The 20,656-nt window shown below is 39.5% G+C and overlaps 1 protein-coding gene across 3 annotated transcripts in view; it reads right to left on the reverse strand.

Moving 5' to 3' along the window:
• HECW1 (HECT, C2 and WW domain containing E3 ubiquitin protein ligase 1) overlaps positions 1 to 20,656 on the reverse strand; it is a 460,467-nt gene that overhangs the window by 298,762 nt on the left and 141,049 nt on the right. The window lies entirely within an intron of this gene.

Consider the following 20,656-nt stretch of genomic DNA (forward strand, 5'->3'; position numbering starts at 1 on the left):
GTCAACACGGCAAAACCCCGTCTCCACTAAAAATACAAAAATTAACTGCGTGTGGTGGTGCGACCTGCAATCCCAGCTATTCGGGAGGTGGAGGTAGGAGAATCGCTTGAACCCAGGAGGTGGAGATTGCAGTGAGCCGAGATTGTGCCACCGCACTCCAGCTTAAGTGACAGAGAGACTCCATCTCAAAAAAAAAAAAAAAAAATCATATTTTACAACTTCTGTCATATATTAAGGGAAAATGGGAAAATATTCACCATTTTTGTAAATATGACACAATTTCCCAATATTTGCTTATCTTTTTGTTTTGCTTATTTTTTTAACTTACAAAACGTCAACATTTTATATTGTCAAATATCTTGATTTCTTTTCCATTGTTATCATTCTGTTATTTTAGGCTTAAAAGATTTCTGTCTCTAACTCAAGATATTTATCCATATTTTCTTTTGACTTTTTATGATTTCATACTTTATGTTTCACTCAAATCTATCAGGGATTGAGGTATGGGTAAAAGAGGAAATATGCCTTAAAGTTTTTTTCAAAGTAGTTAACTAATTGTATTAGTAATACTTATTGTTTAATATATTCTTTACTCAAATATTTTTTATTCTATCACTATTATTTATGAAATTTATATTAGGGTCAATTTCTGTTCAATTTATATAGTTCCACTAATCTGTCATTATGTTGCTGCACTCATACCATTTCAATTTATTTATTTATTTATCTTTATTTTTTTCAACTTTTATATTCAGGGGTACAAGTGGAGGTTTGTTGCCTGGGTATATTGTGTGATTCTGAGGTTTGGGGTACACATGTTCCTGTCACCCAGGTACTGAGCATAGTACCCAGCAATTAGTTTTTCAACCCTTGCCCCACTCCCTCCGTCCCCCTTCTAGTAGAACCCAGTTTCTACTGTTGCCATCTTTATGTCCATGAGTACCCAATGTTTAGCTCCCACTTATAGGTAAGAACATGTAGTATTTGGTTTTCTGTTCCTGCACTAATTTGCTTAGTACAATGGCCTCCCGCTGCATGCACATTGCTGCAAAGGACATGATTCATTCTTTTTTATGGCTGCCTAGTATTCCGTGGTGTATATGTACCACATTTTCTTTATTCAGTCCACCATTGATGGACACTATTTGCTATTGCAAATAGTGCTGCGATGATCATGCATTTACCTGTGTCTTTTTGGTATAATGATTTGTTTTCTTTTGGAAATATAGGGAGTAATGGGATTGCTGGGACAAACGATAGCTCTGTTTTAAGTTCTTTTAGAAATCTCCAAACTGCTCTTCATGGTGGCTGAACTAATTTACATTCCCACCAGCAGTGTATAAATGTTCCCTTTTCTCCACAGCCTTGCCATCATGTTTTTTGACCTTAATAATAGCCATCCTGACTGATGTGAGATGGTATCTCATTCCGGTTTTGATTTGCATTTCTCTGATGATTAGTGACATGGAGCATTTCTTCATATGTTTGCTGGCTGCTTATATGTCTTCTTTTGAGAAGTGTCTGTTCATGTCTTTTGCCCATTTTTTAATGGGGTTGTTTTTTGCCTGTTCAATTAAGTTTTTATAGATTTTATATAATAGACTTTTGTTGGATGCATAATTTGCAAATATTTTCTCCCATTCTGTAGGTTGTCTATTCACTCTGTTGATAGTTTCTTTTGCTATGCAGAAGCTCTTTAGTTTAATAGGTTCCACTTGTCAACTTTTGTTTTTGTTGCAATTGCTTTTGAGGACTTATAAATTCTTTCCCAAGGCTGATGTCCAGACTGGTGTCTCCTAGGTTTTCTTCTAGGATTCTTATAGTTTGAGAATGTAAATCTTTAAACCATCTTGAGTTAATTTTTGCATATGGTGAGAGATAGGGATTCAGTTTCATTCTTCTGCTTGTGACTAGCCAGTTTTTCCAGTATCATTTATTAGGGTCTCCTTTCCCTATTGTTTATTTTTGTCAATTTTGTTGGAGATTACATGGCTGTAGGGGGGTGGCCTTATTTCTGGCTGCCCTACTCTGTTGCATTGGTCTGTGTCTGTTTTTGCAGCAGTACCGTGCTGTTTTGGTTACTGTAGCCTTATAGCACAATTTGAAGTCAGGTAATGTGATGCCTCTGGTGTTGTTCTTTTTGCTTAGGATTTCTTTGGCTATTCAAGCTCTTTTTGGTTCCATATGAATTTTAGCACAGTTTTTTCCAATTCTGTAAAAAATGACATTGATAGTTTGATAAGAATAGTGTTGTATCTGTGGATTGCTTTGTGAAATATGGCCATTTTAATAATACTGATTCTTTGAATCCATGAGCATGGGATGTTTTTCTATTTCATTCCGTCATCCATGATTTCTTTTATCAGTGTTTTGTAGTTCTCCTTGTACAAATCTTTCACTTCTTTGGTTAGATGTACTCCTAGATATCTCAATTTTTTTATCTATTGTAAATTGGATTGTATTCTTAATTTGGCTCTCAGTTTGAACATGTATAGAAATGCTACTGATTTTTGTCCATTGATTTTGTACCCTACCACCTTGCTAAAATCATTTATCAGTTCTAATAGCCTTTTGACAAAGTCCTTAGGGTTTTCTAAGTATAGAATAATATCATTAGGGAAGAAAGAGTTCAACTTCTTCTTTTCCTGTTTGGATGCCCCTTTCATTTGTTGCTCTTGCCTAATTGCTTTGGCTAGCACTTCCAGTACTATGTTGAATAGGTGAGAGTTGTATCCTTGTCTTGTTCCAGTTCTCAAAGGGAATGTTTCCAGTTTTTGCTCATTCCATATGATGTTGTCAATTACTTTTTAAACATACATTAATGTTTAATGTGGATGTACATACATCCACACTTCTTTCCCCAAAGTTTCTTGGTTAAGTTTTCCACTCAATCTTCTAGATAATTTGTGGAATTGTAGAATGAAATATATATACATACAACACATGTACATAAAATTATATAAATCTATCTCCTTGACATTTTTAGATTTGCATTAAACCTGTATATTAATTTGTGGAGAAGTGAAGTTATCTAAAGCTCAGTGTTTCCATCTAGCCACATGATGTACCTCTCAATTTCTTCCCATCTTTTAGGTCCTTTAGTGAAATTTTATGGTTTTCTTCAGAGAGTTTCCACATACTTCTTTTCAAAGTTATCTCTAGGTACTTTATAACTAAGATTTTCTTACTTTTATATTTTCCAATTTGATATCACTGGTGTAAATGAAATCTATTGATATCTACCATACTTATTTTGTATATTGCCACATTATTTAACTCTTTTTAATTCTAATAATATTTAAGTTGAATCAGTGCAATGTTTTAGTTCAATAATTAAACATCTGCAAATGCTATATTGATTTTTTCTAATACCTTCGTTTGTTTTGGTAGAGTTTTTGCCAGCCCCTGAGATGGTCTCAATTATCCTTACCACCTGATGTTCACACCATTATGAAGTGCCCTTCCACACTGAACCAGAGCTTGTCAGTGTGACCAACAGAATTTAGCAGGATTAACAATGTGTGACTTCTCAGGCTAAGTCATAAAGGCACTGCAGCTTCTACCTCAGTCTCCTGGCTCCCTTGTTTGTGGAGAGGCAGCTGCCATGCTTTGAGGATGCACATGCAGTCCTGTGGAGAGACCGAGTTGCTAGCTGATACCTCCATCTGACAGTTTCCCTAGTTTGCCAGCCACACTAGTGAGCCACATTGGAAGTGGGTCCTCCTGCCCTAGTCAACCCTTCAGATGACAGCAGCCCCAGCTGACATCTGACTTACAACCTTCTAAGAGATCTGAAGTCTAAACCCGCCAGCCAAGCTGCTGCTGAATGACTGACCGGCAGAAACCATGAGAGACTATTAAATGATTGCTGTTTTGAGTCACTAAATTTTGGGGCTGATTTGTTATGGTTTATTATTAAGCAACAGATAACACACAGAATTTCAAAAGAATGTAAGTGAAAAAAAAATCCAACAATTATTGAGCACTTACTATACTCCAGTAACAGGGCTTACAACAATGCTAATGTGGACATTCCTGTTTCAGAGATGAAGATATAGAGGCTGAGAAATATTAAGTTAAAGCAAGGCTTCTCAACCTTGTTTTACATTTTGAGCCAGATAATTCTTTGTTATGGCGGTTGTCCCATGCATTGCAGGGTTTCTAGCTTCTACACATCAGATTTCAGTAGCAGTCACCCAATTGCAAAAAACAAAAAATGCCTCCAGACATTGCCAATTGTCTCCTCAGAGGTAACCCTACCCTCACTTCCCGCCCCCAGCTTTGTATTCTTGCATGCATTAGACTACTTGTGTGTTATCAGACAGGCTAGATTTTTGACAGCAGTTAAAAAGGCTCTAGGAATGCCTCAGTTTTCTGCTTCCTGGTTATTCCGTAGACTCTGTGGTGGGGTATTCCCAGATGGATGGTCTTGCCTTTCAATTCGTTTATTTCCTCCAGCACTCCAATCGTCCTCTCCAGCTTCCTTCACTCCTATATTGAAACGGTCTTCCTAACCCAAATATGTTTCAAGTGTGAATATCAGATGTGTCTTTCTGGTTCCTACAATAGAGTGTTATTCTATGTTAGGGAAATGCCATGGGCATGCATTTAAGGGGCACCCAGGCCTTGTCTCATAGAAAACCTCCTGGAGGAATCAACTCATCCAGTGAAGTGTGTGTCAGGGAAAGGGATCGGGGGCAACTTCAAACTGTTGCAGACAAAAAGAGCAGAATATGTGAGGGTTCTGTGGCCAGTAGGAGCATGGCACATGCCAGCTGTGCTGTATTCAGTACAACTAAAACAGAGAATGTTTCCAGCATGCTTGCTATAGGAGATGGCAAGTGGTGTGAATGGCAAGCAAACTGAAGAAGTAAGTAGAAGCCTGACAAAGGAAAGCAGTAGATGGTTTCCAGAGATGTCAAGAGGTAGATGGTCAGAACTTTATTAAATATTTCAGTGGTGAGGGAGAGGATGAATTAAGAACGGCACTCTGAGCTCTGACATGAGAGTGGGTAGAGGGTGGCACTGTTTACTTAAAAAAATGAACATAAGCCTAGGCAGCATACCAAGACCCCATCTCTACAAAAAACAGAAAATAGAAAAATTAGCAGGGGTTGGTGGTGCACACTGGTAGTCCCAGTAGCTACTCAGGAGGCTGAGGTGGGAGGATCACTTGAGCCCAGGAGGTTGAAGCTGCAGTGAGCCATGATCACACTACTGCACTCCAGCCTGGGTGACAGAGCAAGATCTTGTTAAAGAAACAAACAAACAAACAACAACAACAACAAGAAAACACAGGTCAGGGGAAGATGACACATTTTGAGTTTGTCATGCCTGAGGCACATGAAGTGGAAAAGCCCAGTGGACAGTTAGAAATGTGGATCTGACTCTCAGGAGCGCCCAGGGATTCATCATCCTACAGAGGAGTGTTTCTCAGCGTTGGCACTGGTAACATTTTGGGGCAGATACAGCTTTGCTGTGAGGCTGTCCAGGGCACAGTGGGATGAGCAGCTGCATCCCCAGCCTCTGCCCACTAGGTCCAGTAGCATGTCCAAGTCATGACAATGAAACATGTCTCCAGACATTGCCAAATGTCCCCGGGGGACAAAATCACCCCCAGGGGAGAGCCTCTGGGTTAAAGGTTTCACAGGGAATAAGGCTGCAGATCTTTGATTCAAATCCTGGTGGCCTGTCTCTAAACTATAGCCCTTCTCCACTGAGCCATGTGTAAGGATCCCTGCTACATACTGTTACAGAACACTGCGAGTCTCCTTCTAGGATTTATCTCATTGGCTTATGTAACTAATTCTGTAGCTGAGTTGGAAATGTCTGTTTCCCCGAGGAGAAAGTAACCACCCTGAGGGCAGAGCGTCTGCACACACAGGATGCCTAGTAGAGTCTCTTGCACTTTAGAGAAACTCAATGAATATTTTAAAATAAACGCATAAATTATAAGTTGTTGGTTTTGATTTACTAAAAATTTAAAGGGATTCTAGCACCAATATGAAGTGGCAAATGTTCTATCTTTATTTGTCTGTGATAACTATCAGGTGAATTTTGTACTGCTTAAAAGTTTATCAATTTTCATTTGTGAAATGGTGTGGTTCTGAAAACTTTATGAAAAATTATCTGGCAAGTTTTATAGTTACTTTCATAACTTCAGTGTTTTGAAATTTTCTACTTCTTAAGTATGGTAATTTTCTAAGGAAATTAACTCATCAAGTCTTTCAAATATATTATTAAAATTCTGAACATAAAAATTTCTATTAATATTTCTCTTTGAACTATACATAATTTTATATTCCTTTTCTGATTCTAATCATGAATATTTGTTTTCTCTTAATTAGCTATGCCAGAGTGTTCGGTCCCCCAAGTAAATATTTTTAGATTTATTTATCAATGCCACTGTTTCATTATATTTTGTTTTTAGTTCATTAATTTCTTCTTATATTTTAGTTATTTAATTTTTCTTTCCCTAGGTTTCTTTGGCTGAGGGTTTTCTAATTTTTTTTTTACTTGAACACAGTTATTTTCTTTTCTTTCATCTTAAATAATAAAAACGTATAAAACTGTGAATTTTTCCCTGTAAATAATTTTAGTCACATCTGCTAAGTTTTCATGTATAATTATTATATTGATGTTATTTCCTAAATAGTCAAAATTACGGCTTCAATTTCCCCTTTGGCCAATAGTTATTTTTCAATTTGAAAATGTTTGAAATTTTAAAAAACATTAATGTCTAATTGTATTGTGATCGGAAAATGTGCCTTCAATAATTTCTCCTTTTTGAAATTTATTGAGGATGTTCTCATGCTCCAGTAGTATATTGCTAATTGTATAGATGCTTTATAGATCCTTGCAATGATGACATAGTCTATTTCATGGCAAAATGGCCAGTACAAGTTTTAATTGTAAATATTATTTGATTTTATGTAATATTAGTTATCTTTTTTACATGCAAAATAATGAATTAAAACTCCCAACACAATTACATACATTTCTGCTAACTTCTAGCAGTTTTTGCTTTACCTATTTCGATTCTATACTATTAGGAGTATAGAGGATGATGGCCCTTTGTCACTATAGATTATAACTTCATCAATATAGAATTATCAACTTTGTCCCATTAAACACTTCTCCTCTTCAAACCTCACTTGATTTCATATTAAGCTGACATTTATTTATTTTACTTTTATGTCTTTACTTTTATTCATTCATTTTATGTGTCTCTTTTAAATAGAATATAGATGAATTTTGTAGTTTGGTCCAGTTTGAGAATTTTTCTGTTGTTAGGTGATATTTATTTACATTTATTTTGAAGGAGGTGTGTGGTATAATAAAAAATATATATTTTATTAGGTCTTTATTCGTTCCTAGTTCCTGGCGTAGAAGTTCTTAAAACATTTCCTGAGGCCGGGCACGGTGGCTCACGCCTGTAATCCCAGCACTCTGGGAGGCCGAGGTGGGTGGATCATGAGGTCGGGAGTTTAAGACCAGCCTGGCCAAGATGGTGAAACCCCGTCTCTAATAAAAACACAAAAAATTAGCTGGGCGTGGTGGCAGATGCCTGTAATCCCAGCTACTCAGGAGGCTGAGGCAGAGAATTGCTTGAACCCGGGAGGCGGAGGATGCAGTGAGCCAAGATCGCACCACTGCACTCCAGCCTGGGTGACAGAGTGAGACTCTTGTCTCAAAAAATGAAAACAAAACAAAACAAACAAAAAAACACTTCCTGAGTGAGAGAAGTGTCTTTTGTTACTCATAATCAGCCCCTTCACCCCTACCAGAGTTTATGGTAATGAGGTAGCTCTTGGTAGGTCCCTAGACAGCTTCAGGATGGGGGGCTGTCAACAGAGGAAACAACCATGTGACAAGAGGGTGGGAATTTTTAGCCCACCCCTTGACCTTGGGAGAATGGGAAGGGGTAGAGACTGATCCAGCAATCAATGGCCAGCGATTTAATCAATCATGCCTACATAATGCAGCCTCCATAAAAAAACCCTAAATGATGTAGCTCAGGGGTGCTCCCGAGCTGGTGAATACATCTGGGTGCTGGGAGGGTGGTGCACCCCACCCTCCAGAATCCACACCCCCCCCACAGTTTCCTCTTCATCTGGCTGTTCATTTGTACCCTTGACGAGAAGCTGTCATAGTAAGTACAGTTCTTCCCTGTGTTTTATAAGTCATTCTAGTAGATCATTGAACCTGAGGGGGGAGTTTTGGGAACCTTCAAATTTGTAGTTGGTTGGGCAAAAGCATGGGAATCCTGGGAAGCCTGTTTTCGGCTGATGCCTGAAGTGGGAGCAGCCTTGTGAGAATGAGCCTTTAACTTGTAGGATTTGGACTAACTCTAGGAGTGAGTGCCAGAATTGATTTGAATTGTTGGATACCCCGTTGGTGTCAGGGAACTGGAGAATTAGTGTGGAAGACCAGACATTTGGTGTCAGGAGTGGTGTCAGGAAAAAGACAACAAAAGGTGTTTTAAACTTATTAGCATGAACCTTATGAAATTGCCATTTTTGTAGGTCAAGATAGCAAAGTATGAACAATTTTATACATTTCAACATAAACTTATGTTATCTGATATTATAGCTTCTCTTTTTATGCTTCTGTAATAAAATCTGTGCTCTTGTTTAGGCTGTCTGCTCTCAGCTACCCAGCACAAGGCAGGATGACACTTCCTGGCCCCCTGTGGTTAGGAGGGCCATGGGACCAATTCTGGCCAATGAGTTGTAAGCAGAGTAGGTGTAGCTTTCATGCTGAGGTGTTTAAATGGCTGTGCAGAACCTCAGAATTCTCCTTACCTCTGAGATGGAAACCGGCAACCTCAGAGATGGTGGCTGTCAGCAGGACCAAGGGCGGCTAGAATGAGCAGAGCTACCCTCCCGACCCATAGACTAGGACAATGAGCAAAACATAGTCACCTGTTTCAGCCACTAAAATATGAGGGTTGTTTGTTTCCATGATAGAAGCTAGTGCATCCTGACCTATTTTCTGTCCATTTTGTTTTCCTAATTTCTTGACTATATGAAAATATGCTTTTGCATCCATATTATCAAGTTTTCATGGTAAATAAGAAAAAATGGAGGAGCAAATTTAATATTCCAAGTCATCTAGACTAATTATCCCCAGATATTTTAGAAGGGGAAGCAGATTGCAAGAACTATTTCTTGACAATAGCAATTTTTTTTTTTTTTTTTTTTTTGAGACCGAGTCTCACTCTGTTGCCTGGGCTGGAGTGCAGTGGTGTGATCTCGGCTCACTGCAAGCTCCGCCTCCTGGGTTCATGCCATTCTCCTGCCTCAGCCACCCGAGTAGCTGAGACTACAGGTACCTGCCACCACACCCGGCTAATTTCTTGTATTTTTAGTAGAGACGGGGTTCACTGTGTTAGCCAGGATGGTCTCGATCTCCTGACCTTGTGATCTGCCCGCCTCGGCCTCCCAAAGTGCTGAGATTACAGGCGTGAGCCACCGTGCCTGGCTGACAATAGTAATTATTTTTTACAAAAGACAGATGCTCTATTGAAGAAAAGCAAACATAAAAGCAAAATGTAGAGATTTATGGCTAAAGTCAGTGTGGTATACATAGAAAATGGAATACTATTCAATCTTTAAAAAGAGTAAAATTCCGTTATTTGCAATAACCTGGATGAACCTGGAGGATGTTCAGGTTATATGTTAAGTGACATAGCCAGACACAGAAAGACATATACTGCATGATCTCACTTATATGTGGAATCTAAAAAAGTCAAATTCACAGAAGCAGAGAGTAGAATGGTAGTTACCAGAGGCTGGGGGGAGGGGGAGGGATGGGGAGATGCTGGTCGAAAGGTATAATCCTTCTGTCAGTTAGGATAAGTTTTAGAGATCTATTGCACAGTATGGTGACTGTAGTTAATAATAAGGTATTGCATATTTCAAAATTGCAAAAACAGTAGATTTTAAATGTTCTCACCACAAAAAATAACTATGTGAGGATGGATATATTAATTAGCTTGTCTGAATCATTCCACAATATAAACATATATAAAAACATAACATTTCATCCCGCAAATATATATTTGTTGGGATAATTCCACAGTTATTATTTGTCAAGTAAAATTTTTAAAAATTAGAGATTTGTGCATTTTTATCATTACTTTGTGATTTGTGAATGGTAAATAATAAAATTAAGAGGTAAGGAGTGGAGAAACACGAATTTAAATAAAAACAATAATAATGCTAGAAAGAATACAACAAATCCTGCAGCCTCTTCTTCTTTCTCTTTCTTTGGCCCCCTCTCTCTCCCTCCCTCCCTTCCTTTTGTCTCCTTCCCACCTTCCTCCCTCCCTTCTTCTGTGTTCCCTAGTATTTCTCCTTATGTTTTCCTTCCTATTAACAGAGCTCAGGGCCAGGAGCAGTGGCTTATGCCTGTAATCCCAGCACTTTGGGAGGCTGAGGCAGGCAGATCACAAGGTAAGGAGTTCAAGACTAGCCTGGCCAATATGGTGAAACCCCGTCTCTACTGAAAATATAAAAATTAGCCGGCCATAGTGGCACACGCCTGTAGTCTCAGCTACTCGGGAGGCTGAGGCATGAGAATTGCTTGAACCCGGGAGGCGGAGGTTGCAGCGAGCCAAGATGGCACCACTGCACTCCAGCCTGAGTGATAGAGTGAGACTCCATCTCAAACAACAACAACAACAACAACAACAACAACAGAGCTCAGATTATTTTAGCAATTCCATGGCTTGTTCTGCAGTGCTATGTTGACAAGAATATTTGCAATTTTCTTTAATTCTTTTGTGTTTAATAAGTTAATGAAAACCCCCATCTCTAGGTCCTTAAGAGGCAAAAATCTTTGAAGTTTTGAAGCTTTTAGATGCTTCAATAAAATTCTTGTTTCCTCTCTGAGAAAAATAACAATTTTTCTCTCTTTAGAATGTGGAAATTGAACTGTATTCTTTTCATTGCACAGGTAAGTAATCGCAGGAAATGCAGATGAGAAGAAATTATGCAAAATCCTGCTAGCCATCATAACCACTCTTGTCATTTTGATATCAATTCTTTTAAATATAACTGTTACATACAAATGTGTAGCCTTCTGTTTTCGACAGACATGTGATGTGACTGTTCATAAATGGGTGGAAGCGACCTCCTTGTACTCAAATCAAGCCATATATGTGCCATGTAAGAGTCTGAGGTATGATTGAATGGCAGGAGGGCCTGGGGACTGGGAAATGGGGAGAAGGTGGAAATGCAAATGGCCAAGGATAGTGGCCCAGGGCTGTATAATTTACTTACAGAGCATCTCTGGTCTCTTTATAGTAGCTATTCAGAGGAAGCAAAGGAGGAAATGGCATTTTAAATGGTAAAGTTATTATTTTTAATAGTTTGTTTCCCCCTAGGAATGCATGTTAACCTCATTACTGCATTGAAGACTCTTCGGAGGAGAAAACTACTTTTCATAGCTTAGTTTTTGTAAGGTAACTGCTAAGTAAGTAATTATAGATTCATTTGAAGGCATCATAACACCAGGGAAAGAACATAGTTTTAAAATCATGAAGACTAGGTCTGAATCTCATCTCTGCCTCCATAGCTATAGGATCCTGGGAAAGCCCAGGACTTATCCCTGCAGCCTCAGTTTCATCATATGTGAAATAATATCATCAATACCTCGCAAGTTGCTGTGAATGTTAAATCAGATGAAATCTATAAAGTGGCTGATATACAGATATCATTCAATGAATTATAGCCATTGTTTTCTTTTTTCTTGTAGCCTCAATATTTATTGATTTCTTTAGGTTTGTTACACACACACACACACACACACGCACACACACATATATATATTTTTTGAGACTGTCTCATTCTGTCACCCAGGCTGGAGTGTAGTGGCGCAATCTCAGCTCACTGCAACCTCCGTCTCCTGGGTTCAAGCAATTCTCATGCCTCAGCCTCCCGAGTAGCTGGGATTACAGGTGTGTGCCACCATGCCTGGCTAATTTTTGTGTTTTTAGTAGAGACGGGGTTTCACCATATTGTTCAGGCTGGTCTTGGGCTCCTGGCCTCAAGTGATTCTCCTGCCTTGGCCTCACACAGAGCTGGGATTACAGGCATAAACCACTGCACCAGACCAGGTTTGTAATTTTTTACTAATTTGGTTAAGCAAGAAATAAGTAACACTGAAAAATTAAAAACAAACAAACAAAAAACAAAACAAAGCAAAAATCTGCCAGTTACTCTTTTTTTATGAGACAGAAGCACTCATTGATGGGCCCCTTACTGTCACAATAAAGATATGATTGATATGGCCAAAATTCAGCAACCACTGAAATCTGAATGTTTGCTTTGTCAGTAGCCACTTGCTAAATAACATCACTGTCACAGAACAAAACGCTTTCCAGCTTGTCCCCTGCTGGTGTGATTATCCCGTGAGTTTAACTGAAGGTACCATGTAATTGGGGTGGAGTCCGTGCCACATGTTCCTGGAGTTCAGAGCTTTCTGGTCCTCTACCAGGGGCAGCCAGGTCACTCTGCACCAGCTGCATTTAACCCCCAAAGGTTTAAACTGCCTTGCATTTGGGGCAGAGCTTCCAAGGGCCACTAGGGGGCAGCAAACATGTGAGAAAGAGCAAATAGAAGAGAACAAATCCGACGAGGAAGACATGGAAGTCACACTCCTCAGGAAAAAGGTTCTGCCCTCTTCAAAGAACATGCTTGGGATGCTACGCACAGCACAGCAACAGAACTGGAGCTCTAGACATAAGGCTCCTGTTTAAGGGGAAAAAAAGGCAATTTCTTTACATCAAGACAAACTACTTTTCCTATGCCAATAATTTTCAAATATTCATCGCTAGCCACAACTTCTCTTCTCAGTTCCAGGTCCCTATGGCCACTTGAATGCCTCAGTCTCCTGCGACTCATCCTCATTATACTTCCTTGTAAGCAACCTAGTGCAGAGCTCAAGAACTTGTTCCCTGGAGCCACACTGTCTGGGTTCCAATCCTACTTCAGCATTTACCAATTAATGCTTTGGGCAAGTTAATTAATTTCTTAATTTCCTCATCTGTAAAACTGGGGCAAAAATTGCACCAACCTCTCACTCTTGTGAAAGAGGTTAATGTTTGCAAACTTTCTTAGAACAGTGCTTGGCACACAATAGGTCCTATGTGAATGCTTGTTAAATAAAAATAAATAATTCTTGCTCCTTTTCACAGTTTCCTTCATCAGTAAATGGCACCTTCATCCACCCAACTAGATGAAACCTACAAGTCAGTCTTGATACCCCTGTGTCCCTCATCTCCCATATCCAAGCAATGACTAAGTCCTATGACTTCTATCTACTAAATCAACATTACATCTGTCCACCTCTCTCCATCTTCACAGGTACCATCACCTAGTCCAAGCCACCATCATTTCTCACCTGAGCCAGTCCTATGGCCTCCTGGTATCTCCTCAGCTACTCTGGTGCCTCTCTACTTTATCCAGAATTTTTCAAACCCAAATTTGCTGCTTCATGACAGCAGAAGTGATCTGCACAGCTTAAAACACTTGAAAATCTTATTTTTCTTAGAATGAAAACAATAATCCATATTGTGTCCTATAATGGCTAGTGTGGCTCATCTCTTTTCCTTGGTCCCTGTGTTGCACCTATCTTGGCACTTTTCAGTCTTTCCATGTGACGTGTTTTCCTTTGCAGTGGGGGCTTTGCATATACCAGGAACATCTTCCCTTCTCAGTGCCTACTTAACATCTCATGCTTCTGATCTTAGTTCAGATAGTTCTTTCTTCAGAAAGCCTGTCTTGATCCCTTAACCAGATTGTACCCTCTATTATCTGTCCTCAGAGCATGGTGTATACTTCCTCCACAAATTCTTTCTCAACTGGGGATGCCTTTCCATTGCCTTTAGGCATTCATTGTTCTGATAAGAAGTCAGTCATAATTTTTTGTCATTATTCCTCTATATGCAACATATCATTTTTTCCTGTGGTTGCTTTTATATTTTCTTTATCTTTGGTTTTCAGAAGTTTGACTGTGATGTGCCTGGGTGTTGTTTTATTTGTATCTCTACTACTTAGAATTCACTGAGATTCTTGAATCTATAGATTGATATTTTCTCATTGTAGCCCAAATATTTCAGCTGTTATTTCTTTCAATATGTTTTCTGGCCCATTTTCTCTCTCATTATTCTAGGATTGAAACTACTCATATTTTAGGCCATTTAATAGGTCACTGATTGATGATGGGTAAAGTGTTTTTAAATATTTTTTTCCCTGTGCTTTAGTTTGAACAATTTCTATTAACCATTCTTTAAGTTCACTAATCTTTTCTTTCAGTTTCTGTTCTGCTGTTAAGCCTATTCAATCCATTATTTACATCAGATGTTTATTTTTACTGTAGAATTTCATTTGTTTCTTTTTTATGGCTTCCATTTCTCTGTTGTAATCCCCTATCTATTTATTCATTCTGGCAATCTTTTTCTGAACATCCTTGAATATCTTTACAGTAGATGTTTTAAAGTCTTTCTCTGCTAGTTCCAATATCTGATTCATCTGTGGGCCTGCTTCTGTTGATAGTATTTTTTCTATTTATTTATCATATTATCTTGCTTCTTTCCATGTTTTATAACTCTAAAAATTATATATATTGAACGGTTTTTTTTGGAGATGGAGTCTTACTCTGTTGTCCAGGCTGGAGTGCAGTGGCGCAATCTCAGCTCACTGCAACCTCCACCTCCTGAGTTCAAGTGATTCTCCTGCCTCAGCCTCCTGAGTAGCTGGGACTACAGGCCTGTGCCACCACACCTGGCTAATGTTTGTATTTTTAGTAGAGACAGACTTTCGCCATGTCGGCCAGGCTGGTCTCGAAGTCCTGACCTTAGGTGATCCCGCCTCCTCTGCCTCCCAAGGTGCTGGAATTACAGGTTGAGCTGCTGCTCCTGGCCAAATTGGACATTTTTTGTAGAAGAATAGTGCAGACTGAAGCATACTATTGTTTGTTTTGTTTTCCTTGAGAGTGCTGACTTTTTCCTATATCTGGGGGCTAAGGTAAAAGTGATCATTCATATTTCACTAAGAGTTGAATTGGTAAAAACAACAACAAAAACAAAACAAAAAAAACAAACTGGGGTGCACTTCCCACTGCTAGATGTAGGGATTTTCTAGCCACGCTTTCACTCTACAGAAGCCATTCCCTACCATCAGCAGTGTAACTGTTGCCCAACTCAAGACATTTGCCTCTGTTAGCTCCAACAAATAAAAATATGTCTCTTTTTGCCGACCAAAAACAACAGGGCCAACAACAACTCTATAAGCACAGGCAATTTAACAAGTACGTTTTCAGTTAGTGCCATTTTTAATTCTAATTATCTTCTGTTAGGTCAAGTGGAGGATTTCTAGCCTTCCTGGGCCAATACATTAAAAAAAAATCTGAGTCTGTCCTGGTTGTCTATATTCCCATTCAATTACACTGGCTTAATCCAGCTTTGGAGACATTCTTGACCAAGATCTACCTGTAAATGAAGTATATAATTAGTTCCATAATCTGGTATCCATACACCTCTCAGTCGCTTTATTGGCATGCTACACTAGAAAAACATGGGGCTTGGGGTTAAACTAACGTGGGTTTGAATGCTAGCTCCACTGCTTTTTAATGGGTAATTCTTTTTTTTATTTTTATTTATTTTTATTTTTTTGAGATGGAGTCTCACTCTTTCGCCCAGGCTGAAGTGCAGTGGTGCAATCTCGGCTCACTGCAACCTCCACCTCCCAGGTTCAAGCAATTCTCATGCCTTAGCCTCCCGAGTAGCTGGGACTACAGGCCATGCGCCACCACGCCCGGCTAATTTTTTTGTATTTTTAGTAGAGACAGGGTTTCACCATGTTGGCCAGGCTGGTCTCGAACTCATGACCTCAGGTGATCCACCTGCCTTGGCCTCCCGAAGTGCTGAGATTACAGGCGTGAGCCACCACTCCTGGCCTTTACTGTGTAATTCTAACATCGCATTAAACTTTCTGATTTTCAATTTTATTATCTATAAAATAGAGAAGACAATATCAGATTCATAGGATTGGGAAGACTAATGAGCATTTAATAATTAATGAGCACTTAATGAAAACCTGCCAAGCGCCAGGAATGTGAAGAGTGCTTCACCCATGTTATCCCACTAAATATCACTATTCTTATTATTATTTCTAATTGCATATGAATAAATTAAGACATAGAGAGGCAAAATAACTTGCCTCAGGTCGTCTAAGTCAGCAGTGGTAAAACATGGATACAAACCTAAAAACTCTGAGCTGAGAGTCTATACTCTTTAGCCCTTGTGCTAAAATTCCTGGTACTCTGTTGAGGGTCACCTCAACACACTGCTTTTACTAATAATAATTAATAGTGTTAACATTAACCACACAAGTAAAATAAATCCCCTATCAAGTCTGCTTGGTCTAGAGGATGGTGCTTGGTTTTGGTTTTTCACCTCCTCTCCACTGGAGGTTTGCTGCTACCCCTCCATCAGCGTGGGAATCTGACCCACCCAAACCCCATGCCTCTTACTTCGGGCCCTAATCTGCCTTACTAATATCAGCCTTCTTACCTTGAAGGCAGAACCCTGTTTTACTGACTACGTTAGTGATTCCCAGAGTGTATCCAAGTAATCATGAGTTACTAGATGATAGGTTAGAAAAACGTGATATAAATGCTATGTTTCAAAATCCCCTTCTTGCCACGTATTAGACTCAGAGAGGTCCTGCAGCAAATACATCCGATCAATTCTGTTTAACTTGGTGTTTCCCAAATTTACTTGACCACAGAACTCTTTCATGACCAACTACTAATAGCTCACTTTGGAATATTAACATATACAATGTATTTGTGTGAACATCTCTTTGTGTCGTGTTCATTCAGGTGGCCCCACAGCACTTAGTACAATAATCACTTAAGGCTCACAGAATGAATGAATGAATGATGAAAAGGATGAGTGAGTATCTAATAACCATCATCGTGACACTAACTGTTAATTTGGGAACGGAGAGAGAGTGGGCATTTTTCTTTTTTGTTTCCTGATTTCTGTATCAATATTCTAAAATGCTTAGCTCTCAAGTTAAAATTAAGTCTTAACTTGGCATAAATAGAATCGAATAAATGATTGTCAATACATGGTCTATATACCTTACTTTCTTTCTTTTTTTGGGGGGGGGTGTTGGGGGAGGGGAAGCCAGATGCAGAGAAGGGGGATGAAGAATAGCAGGTTCTGTTCTAGGAAATATTGCTTTTAGTGAAGTAGCTTTTACTTATCACTCCCTTGGCACACATTAAGCTAATGTACTACTTATTAATTATTCTAGTATTTCACTATGATATTATTAATCAGAAATTACTTTGATGTTCATCTTTTCTTTTCTTTTCTTTTTTTTTTTTTGAGATGAAGTTTTGCTCTTTTTGCCCAGGCTAGAGTGCAGTGGCGCAATCTTGGCTCACTGCAACCTCTGCCTCCCAGGTTAAGCGATTCTCCTGCTTCAGCCTCCCGAGTAGCTGGGATTACAGGTGCCTGCCACCACGCCTGGCTAATTTTGTATTTTTAGTAGAGACAGGGTTTCACCATGTTGACCAGGCTGGTCTCGAACTCCTGACCTCAGGTGATCCGCCCACCTTGGCCTCCCAAAGTGCTGGGATTACAGGTGTGAACCACCATACCCAGCCGATGTTCATCTTTACTATGTTTTTACTTGGCTTGAACTATAATGCTCCCTTTTCACAGTGCTCCATGAGATCTTCAATGCCAAACAGTTTCAAAACCCACATACTCACTTTTCACATTTACTATTTTGGATTGTATGATAAAGCAAATAGCCAATCATTATTCTTTGCCTTAAAGACGCTCAAAACATTTACAAGGGCCTACTATGGACCTAGAGCGTGAGTTATCTATCCAATAATAGGAGATGGTGTGCAAGATGGTGAGCAGCACACTTTAAAGATTAAAAGGACAGTTTTAGCCATGACAAACTTTAGCTTGTTTTATTTTTCATACCTCTTCATATTAAATAATTAGGTCAGATTTTCTTGGAAGCAGATGACATCACTTTTTATAATAAGGAAAAGAAATCCTTCCTTCTCACCTAATTAACTACAACTCACATTTTAGTTCCTTAACTTCAGTCCAAATAAAGTCCTCCCTCCTCCCTCATGCATGCTCATAGAGCTGTGTTCTTTCCCTTCAGAATATCCACATTTCCTGTGAGTGGAATGGCTTTTCTCCTTCACTAAACTGGAAGCCTGTTAATAAGCTGGGGCTGGCTTGGCTCATTATGTCATCTCCTGCACCCGGCACAGTGCACGGCCCAGAAGAGCCATGTCACAAATATTTATGAATAAATCTGTTGAAAAATACATATTTTTTTTTTTTTAGACAGAGTTTCGCTCTTGTCACCCAGGCTGGAGTGCAGTGGTGCGATCTTGGCTCACTGCAACCTCCACCTCCTGGGTTCAAGTGATTCTCCTGCCTCAGCTTCCCAAGTAGCTGGGATTACAGGCGCGCAACCATATCCAGCTAATTTTTGTATTTTTGGTAGAGAGGGGGTTTCACCATGTTGGCCAGGCTGGTCTCGAACTCCTGACCTTAGGTGATCCACCCACCTCGGCCTCTGAAAGTGCTGGGATTACAGGCATGAGCCACCATGCCCGGCCTGAATAAATCTTATTTTATGCAATGGTGACTGAAGTTATCAAAATAAGGTAATGTAGTACCTGGAACAGTACTTGACTCTCTCCAGCTATTTTTATTTCAAACTCTTTTGCTTGGAAGTAGAATTCCAGATGAGGTATTAGCATAGTTGGGTTAGCTCCTTGGATCACATTGGGCACACTTGTCAAGCTTTTAGATGCCCTAATTCTTAAATAACATAGAGTTTGTGTTCTAACCTCTAATTGTCTTCATTGACTAGGGCATTGTGTTTCCTCTTCTAAACTTGTAATATGGATCATTGGACTGGGTGTAAAGTAGCTATTGCACAGCCCAGCAAGGAATGACAAAGCTATCCTTAGTCAACAATAGAAAACGTGATGAGGTGAGCAAACCAAGATGGCAGCCCCTAGTGGGGGTGATTCAACATCCCTTCTTCTAGTGACATAAAAGAAGGTTAGGGTGTATAAATGACTCTAGCAAAGACAAGTTTAGATAGATACAGTTACAGTTGGTTCTGTGGTTTTCAAAAGTAGAGAGTAGCCATCTCTCTGGGCATTAGGACCAGTGCTGGAAGCGAAGAGAGATGGTAATTAAACTGAGGGGCAGCTGAGGAAATTCCTGGCTCCTCACACACTTTCGTACATCATATCCAAGAAAGCTGGAAGGCTGAACTCTCTGCTGAGGAGAAACAATGGTGGGGGAGGCAAGGGGGCTTTTGTTGAGGTTCCTGCTAGTATGGTGTCAGTAGATTGTATATTGACGTAATGTTTGATTTGTGTGTTTTCCAGTACATTCTCCTGAACTCCTTGACATAACTTTCCAGTAAAAGTGCTTGTCTAGTAAGTCAGACATTTCCAGCAGGGCTGGGAAAGTGGAACCATGCCACCTGGCATTATTTCATAAAATTAATTACCTGAACGAATTCATGAAAAATTGCAAATACAAGTGCTACAATATAGAGTTACTGGGCCATGCCATATTTCTTCTCTCTAACAATTACCTGTGTTATTTTCACTTAAGTGGGGCTTCATTATTTTGCTCTCAGTGGTCATTCTCCACTGGAAAAAAAAAAAGATCTTCTGTGTTTGGTCTCCTGGGATTTGAAAAGACCTGAAGATAAGACTAAATTGGAGCCTGACTCAGGAAACAAAGACGCTTCCTAGGCAATTGTTCATCTAATCTGGGGATATTCATTACCAGTCAATCAAAGAGATTTGCCTGGAAAATTTCCCTTAATATGAGCTTTAGATAGAAAGACCAACAGTCAGCACAGACTCAGAGTCCAGAGATCTAAACCTCACTCCAGATTGTACAGTGGGCACCTTTAAGCAAGCCCCTCACTTCTCTAAGCCTGTTTCCTCAGTTATAAAATGAATGTATTCATGTGATATCTCTGCATATCTCTTTTTTTTTTTTTTTTTTGAGACGTAATTTCACTCTTGTTGTCCAGGCTGGAGTGCAATGGCATGATCTCGGCTCACTGCAACCTCCGCTTTCCAGGTTCAAGCGATTCTTCTGCCTCAGCTTCTCCAGTAGCTGGGATTACAGGCACCTGCCACAATGCCTGGCTAATTTTTTCGTATTTTTAGTAGAGACAGGGTTTCACCATATTGGCCAGGCTGGTCTCGAACTCCTGACCTCAGGTGATCTACCCCACTCCTTGGCCTCCCAATGCACATCTCTTAACATTGGAGGGAATGTCAAAGTTGATGATGTATTTAAAGCCCTTGGAAAACTGAAGGCACTGAACAAAACTAAGTCAGAGTTATTAAAAGGTGGAATCAAGCTTAGAACAGAGCTACCAGCAGCCATAATAAAATAATAGGGTTTATTCTGACAATCTATGTTTGTGGGCTTCTAAACAGATGTGTACATAAAGCAAGGCTTGTATTTGAGAAATAAAGGAGGCTAGATTTGAGTTTATTCAGTGGGTGTGTAAATGGAGCCTGCATCCTCGCCATCACCATCACCATGGTCATCACCGTC

Source organism: Pongo pygmaeus, chromosome 6 (assembly GCF_028885625.2).
Source record: "Pongo pygmaeus isolate AG05252 chromosome 6, NHGRI_mPonPyg2-v2.0_pri, whole genome shotgun sequence".
Taxonomy (NCBI): Eukaryota; Metazoa; Chordata; class Mammalia; order Primates; family Hominidae; genus Pongo; species Pongo pygmaeus.